Source organism: Oncorhynchus gorbuscha, linkage group LG02 (assembly GCF_021184085.1).
Source record: "Oncorhynchus gorbuscha isolate QuinsamMale2020 ecotype Even-year linkage group LG02, OgorEven_v1.0, whole genome shotgun sequence".
Taxonomy (NCBI): Eukaryota; Metazoa; Chordata; class Actinopteri; order Salmoniformes; family Salmonidae; genus Oncorhynchus; species Oncorhynchus gorbuscha.
In genome coordinates, this window is record NC_060174.1 from 73,672,463 (window position 1) to 73,678,825 (window position 6,363).

Here is a 6,363-nt window from a genome sequence, read left to right on the forward strand (position 1 = left end):
TTGAATTCAATATTTCAAGTCTTAAATCATTGTTATTTGACCTTTTAACTAGGCAAGGCAGTTAAGAACAAATTCTTATTTCCCCACAACATAATTGGGTCATAGTGGGCAACGTTTTGGCTGTCTATGACACATGGCCAAAACCAGCTGTCGTCCTCAGGCGGAGTGTTTTCTGGTATTGTACTGAAAGTGAAGACGAGGTGAAGGACAACGTATTGGCCTGATGTCAGGGCAGGCTCCATCCTGTTTCAAGGGGAATGTCTTGGGAAAGGTCAAAGAATATATACTCTAATCATGCCTGTCTGCACTCACCAGCAATACTGCATCCACTTTCTGACCACCTCTCTGAAACCGCTTCCCAGTAAGTTACAAGACCATTTGTCAGTCAACATGTCAGTTAGTGATTACAGCCTCCTCCCTGCTGCCACAGTGCATTACTGGACATTTTCTCAGTGGGTTTGGTCGCCTAAAGTGGAACCGGTAACAGTTGGTACTGATCTGATGCATAAATCAACTACGCCTCTGACTGGAGCCCATCCCTTTACTGGCCTGCTGAGAGCTGGTACAGCCACTGGGTGGCAGCCTCTCCAACGACTGGCCAAGGGGCCATGAGCAGAGAACATTCTACATGAGTTACTGTTCAGAGCATCTATGTCGGCTCCCTGATGAATGTTACCAACACACACACACACACCTGAGCTCTACACACACATACACCAATCCCTGCTTTCCCCCTTCATAGACACGTTGACCTACGAAGATATGCATCTAACGTACTATCACCCACTACCTTATCTACATAGTTATTGTGTCATCGATCATACCATACACTATCATTCCTCTTTTGGTTAAGTGACCCCTATTCTAGTCATGACAGATTCTTAACAGCTTACTATGAGGTAGTGAACAGTGTTCTCTAGTCTACTACAGCACTAGCTGGATCATTTCCCCTGACTTTACACTATTTGTTTGGATTACAATATGTCAGATGTCTTTTCACCCCATTTGATTCATACTGAAGCTTCAAGCAGGAAGCTCTAAATATGGAGTATCGATACAGGACTATGACAAGTGGATAGCAACATCTGTTAATAATGATCAGCATCTTTGTGACAAGAAAATCAAATTTATATTTTTGGAATATCCATTAATCTAAGATAAATATTTCCTGTTAATTCATTAATGCAATTTGGTGTTTCCTTCCATCCAAGGTCATTGATGTAAGAATATTTATTTGTGTGTGCGTGCGTGCACGCTTTTATTTAATTGTAGTGTTCAAAAAAAGCATGTGTGTGTGTGTGTGTGTGTGTGTGTCTGAGCTGGCTGTTCTAGGTAACTGATGACACACCTGTGTCTCACTCTCTTGTTCCATAGAGGTCTGAATTCATTCAGCCCAGCCAGCTGAGGACAGCTCTCCACACTATCTCTATGTCACTAACCCAGGCCCAAACACATTCCACTGTCTCAGGACTGATACACCATGTGTCCTTGATGAGGATGATACCCTAAATTACGCCCAAGATGCTAAACACACACAAGGTTCCCTCTCTGTCCCTATCTGCTCTTTCTATCTCTCTCTCACACACACAGAGCTAGATACAGTGCCTTGCGAAAGTATTTGGCCCCCTTGAACTTTGCGACCTTTTGCCACATTTCAGGCTTCAAACATAATGATATAAAACTATTTATTTGTGAAGAATCAACAAGTGTGACACAATCATGAAGTGGAACGACATTTATTGGATATTTCAAACTTTTTTAACAAATCAAAAACTGAAAAATTGGGCGTGCGAAATTATTCAGCCCCCTTAAGTTAATACTTTGTAGCGCCACCTTTTGCTGCGTTTGGGTCGCTTGGGGTATGTCTCTATCAGTTTTGCACATCGAGAGACTGAATTTTTTCCCATTCCTCCTTGCAAAACAGCTCGAGCTCAGTGAGGTTGGATGGAGAGCATTTGAACAGCAGTTTTCAGTTCTTTCCACAGATTCTCAATTGGATTCAGGTCTGGACTTTGACTTGGCCATTCTAACACCTGGATATGTTTATTTTTCAACCATTCCATTGTAGATTTTGCTTTATGTTTTGGATCATTGTCTTGTTGGAAGACAAATCTCCGTCCTAGTCTCAGGTCTTTTGAAGACTCCATCAGGTTTTCTTCCAGAATGGTCCTGTATTTGGCTCCATCCATCTTCCCATCAATTTTAACCATCTTCCCTGTCCCTGCTGAAGAAAAGCAGGCCCAAACCATGATGCTGCCACCACCATGTTTGACAGTGGGGATGGTGTGTTCAGGGTGATGAGCTGTGTTGCTTTTACGCCAAACATAACGTTTTGCATTGTTGCCAAAAAGTTCAATTTTGGTTTCATCTGACCAGAGCACCTTCTTCCACATGTTTGGTGTGTCTCCCAGTTGGCTTGTGGAAAACTTAACGACACTTTTTATGGATATCTTTAAGAAATGTCTTTCTTCTTGCCATTCTTCCATAAAGGCCAGATTTGTGCAATATACAACTGATTGTTGTCCTATGGACAGAGTCTCCCACCTCAGCTGTAGATCTCTGCAGTTCATCCAGAGTGATCATGGGCCCATTGGCTGCATCTCTGATCAGTCTTCTCCTTGTATGAGCTGAAAGTTTAGAGGGACGGCCAGGTCTTGTTAGATTTGCAGTGATCTGATACTCCTTCCATTTCAATATTATCGCTTGCACAGTGCTCCTTGGGATGTTTAAAGCTTTGGAAATCTTTTTGTATCCAAATCCGGCTTTAAACTTCTTCACAACAGTATCTCGGACCTGCCTGGTGTGTTCCTTGTTCTTCATGATGCTCTCTGCGCTTTTAACAGACCTCTGAGACTATCACAGTGCAGGTGCATTTATACAGAGACTTGATTACACACAGGTGGATTGTATTTATCATCATTAGTCATTTAGGTCAACATTGGATCATTCAGAGATCCTCACTGAACTTCTGGAGAGAGTTTGCTGCACTGAAAGTAAAGGGGCTGAATAATTTTGCACGCCCAATTTTTCACTTTTTGATTTGTTAAAAAAGTTTGAAATATCCAATAAATGTCGTTCCACTTCATGATTGTGTCCCACTTGTTGTTGATTCTTCACAAAAAAAATACAGTTTTATATCTTTAAGTTTAAAGCCTGAAATGTGGCAAAAGGTCGCAAAGTTCAAGGGGGCCGAATACTTTCGCAAGGCACTGTACATGATTCACTGCAGTAGTTGCTGTGTAAGGTCTGTGGTTGTGAACTTGCTCCCTCTAGCCTGATCCGTAGCTGGTTTTGTATGAGGGTATGCAATATCATTGCATGCACTGTTACCATGGCATCACAGAGGCACGTTTCCTACTTACCTCTCACAAGCCTGCATGCAACCTGAAGCCCCCCCCCCCCCACCACCACCACTCTCCCTGCCTCTTACCTCCCTCTATTTCTTCTTATGTTCTAAATCTCCATATCTCTCGGTCTGTCCTTTCTTCAAATAACATTTTTTGATCACATGCTTCGTAAACTATTTAACTAACTATTTAGCAGTCTTATGGCTTGGGGGTAGAAGCTGTTCGGGGTCCTGTCAGACTTGATGCATTGGTACCATTTGCCATGCGGTACTAGAGAGAACAGTCTATGACTTGATTGGCTGGAGTCTTTGAGAGTTTTTTGCGCATTCCTCTGACACCGCCTGGTTTAAAGGTCCTGGATGGCAGGGAGCTCGGCCCCAGTAATGTACTGGGCCAGACGGCCTAACTTCTGTAGCGCCTTGAGATCCGATGCCAAGCAGTTACCATACCAAGTGGTGATGCTGCCAGTCAAGATGCTTTCAATGGTGCAGCTATATAACTTTTTGAGGATCTGGGGCCCATACCAAATCTTATCAACCTCCTGAGGGGGAAGAGACGTTGTCATGCCCTCTTCTCGACTGTGTTGGTGTGTGTGGACCATGGTAGATCCTTAGTGATGTAGACACTGAGGAACTTGAAGCTCTCAACCCGCTCCTCTACAGCCCCGTCAATGTTAATGGAGGCATGTTCGGTCTTCCGTTTCCTGTTGTACACTATCAGCTCCTTTGTATTGCTGACATTGAGGGACAGGTTGTTGTCCTAGCACCACATTGCCAGGTCTCGGACCTCCTCCCCATAGGCTGTCTCATCGTTTTGGTGATCGTGCCTATTCCCATCGTGTCGTCGGCAAACTTAATGATGGTGTTGGAGTTATGCGCTGCCATGCAGTTGTGGGTGAACCGGGAGTACAGGAGGGGGCTGAGAACGCACCCCTGAGGTGCTCCCGTGTTGAGAGTCAGAGTGGCGGATGTGTTGTTGCCTACACTAACCATACTGGGAGTGTGATCCAGTTGCAGAGGGAGGTGTTCAGTCCCTGGGTCCTTAGCTTAGTGATGAGGGTGGAGGTGAGCTGAGCTGTAGACATTGAACAGCATTCTGACGTAGGTGTTTATTTTGATCTCTGCATCTTTGTGTGAGTAAAGGACATCTAGTTGTACAGGTGAAATGCTGGTAGAAATGAGGTAAGAGGGAGAGTTGAGTTGTCCTGCATTAAAATCACAGGCCAGTATCAGAGCAGCCCCTGGATGAGCATTTTCTTGTTTACTTATGGTCCTATACAGCTCATTGAGTGCAGTAAATAGACAGCTACAAAAAAATAAAGATGATAACACTCTTGGTGAATAGTATGGTCTGCAGGTTATCATGAGGTATTCTAACTCAGGCGAGCAGAACCTCGAGACTTCCTTAATAGTATAGATTGCTCACCAGCTGTTGTTAACAAAGAGACACACACCATCCCCTGATCTTACCTGACGCTGTCCTTCTGTCCTGCCGATGCACAGAAAACCAGCTAGATGTATATTATCCGTGTCCCTGTTCAGACAAGAAACATTGGATATTCTTCCCCTTGATGCTGTTACTGTTGGTGTGTGACTCACAGTGGCTACTGTACCAATGTGGCAGAGCAAGTGTGTGTGTGGGGGCACGTGGGGGTAGTCTATGTACTGTATCACACCGCCATTATATTCATCTAATGAATTCAGCTTTCAGCAGAATACTGTACTGGGCTCATCTTTCCAGAGAAAGTTGGGGGTGGAATGGAGAAGGGGAAATGGACAGAATGTGTGAAGGGGAATGAGGAGGAGTGGGGAGGAAAATACAGTAAGGGGGAGAGAAGGTGGGGGCAGAGACAAATAAGTGTGCGGTCATGCTGAATACAGTAACAGGAAGGGGCAGAGGGGTAATGGGGAGGAGGAGCAGAACCATGATTCTCTCCTGTAATCCTCTCGACAGAGGCATGAGGAGGGTGATGTGTAACAGAGAGAATGAGAGAGTGAGAGAAGAGAGACGAGACCATGTGTACGAGAGGATGATGAGAGACAGAGTGACCGTGAGAGAGAAAGAGACTCCACATTGAGACAAAGGATTGTAGAAGGAAGGAAGGAAGGAAGGAAGGAAGGAAGGAAGGAAGGAAGGAAGGAAGGAAGGAAGGAAGGAAGGAAGGAAGGAAGGAAGGAAGGAAGGAAGGAAGGAAGGAAGGAAGGAAGGAAGGAAGGAAGGGTGGCGGTAGAATCCCTCATTCCAATAGAACAGGAGGAGAGAACCGAGACGGCACAAGGGAGGCATTCTTGCAAGCACAAGTGAACCAGCGATCAGACTAGCAATCCTAGCACATTTACCAGATAAGGAAATAGGGAGGGAGGAGGGAGAGAAAGAGAAAGAGAGGGGTCTGAAGGGGGGAATGTGGCATGCTTACGTAGTTTGACAGAGATCGAGTGAGAGAGTGAACCAGAGAGAGTGAGAGAGTGCTGAAAGGAGAGGGAGGAACAAGGAGCGAGACCTAGAGAGAGATAGGTAATCAGAGAGACTGAGCTCAGAACACAAACATAAGGAGAGGGGAAAGGAGGGAGCAAGGAGAGATAAAGAGCAAAGAGAGGGAGAGAAGAGAGAGATGATGGTTTTCCAGGAGGATAGCCACTCATCCCTGCTCTCTGCGGCAGACATGACTCCAGGCGGAGGACTCTGCTGGAATTAGCCAGAGGGACGATAGAGGACAGCAGGTCTGCAGCACCGCTGCCTAAGTGTATGCAGCAAGGCAGCTGATTGAGTGTGTGTGCCGGCGTTTATTTTGTCTGTTTTTTTTTACTGTTTCTTGTAGTGATTGGGGGTGGAGGAGCCAACGTTCCCATGACTATGAATTTCAGTAAGCAATACAGTGCATGGCAGGAGCTTTATGTGCAAATGTGTCTTTACATCATAGTGTAGTAAATATAGGGAGGATTCAGGCAGTGAAAGTCGGTCCTCGAGTTTTAGCGTGTGTGTGTGTGTGTGGCTGCGCGTGGAGGTGTGCAGAGGA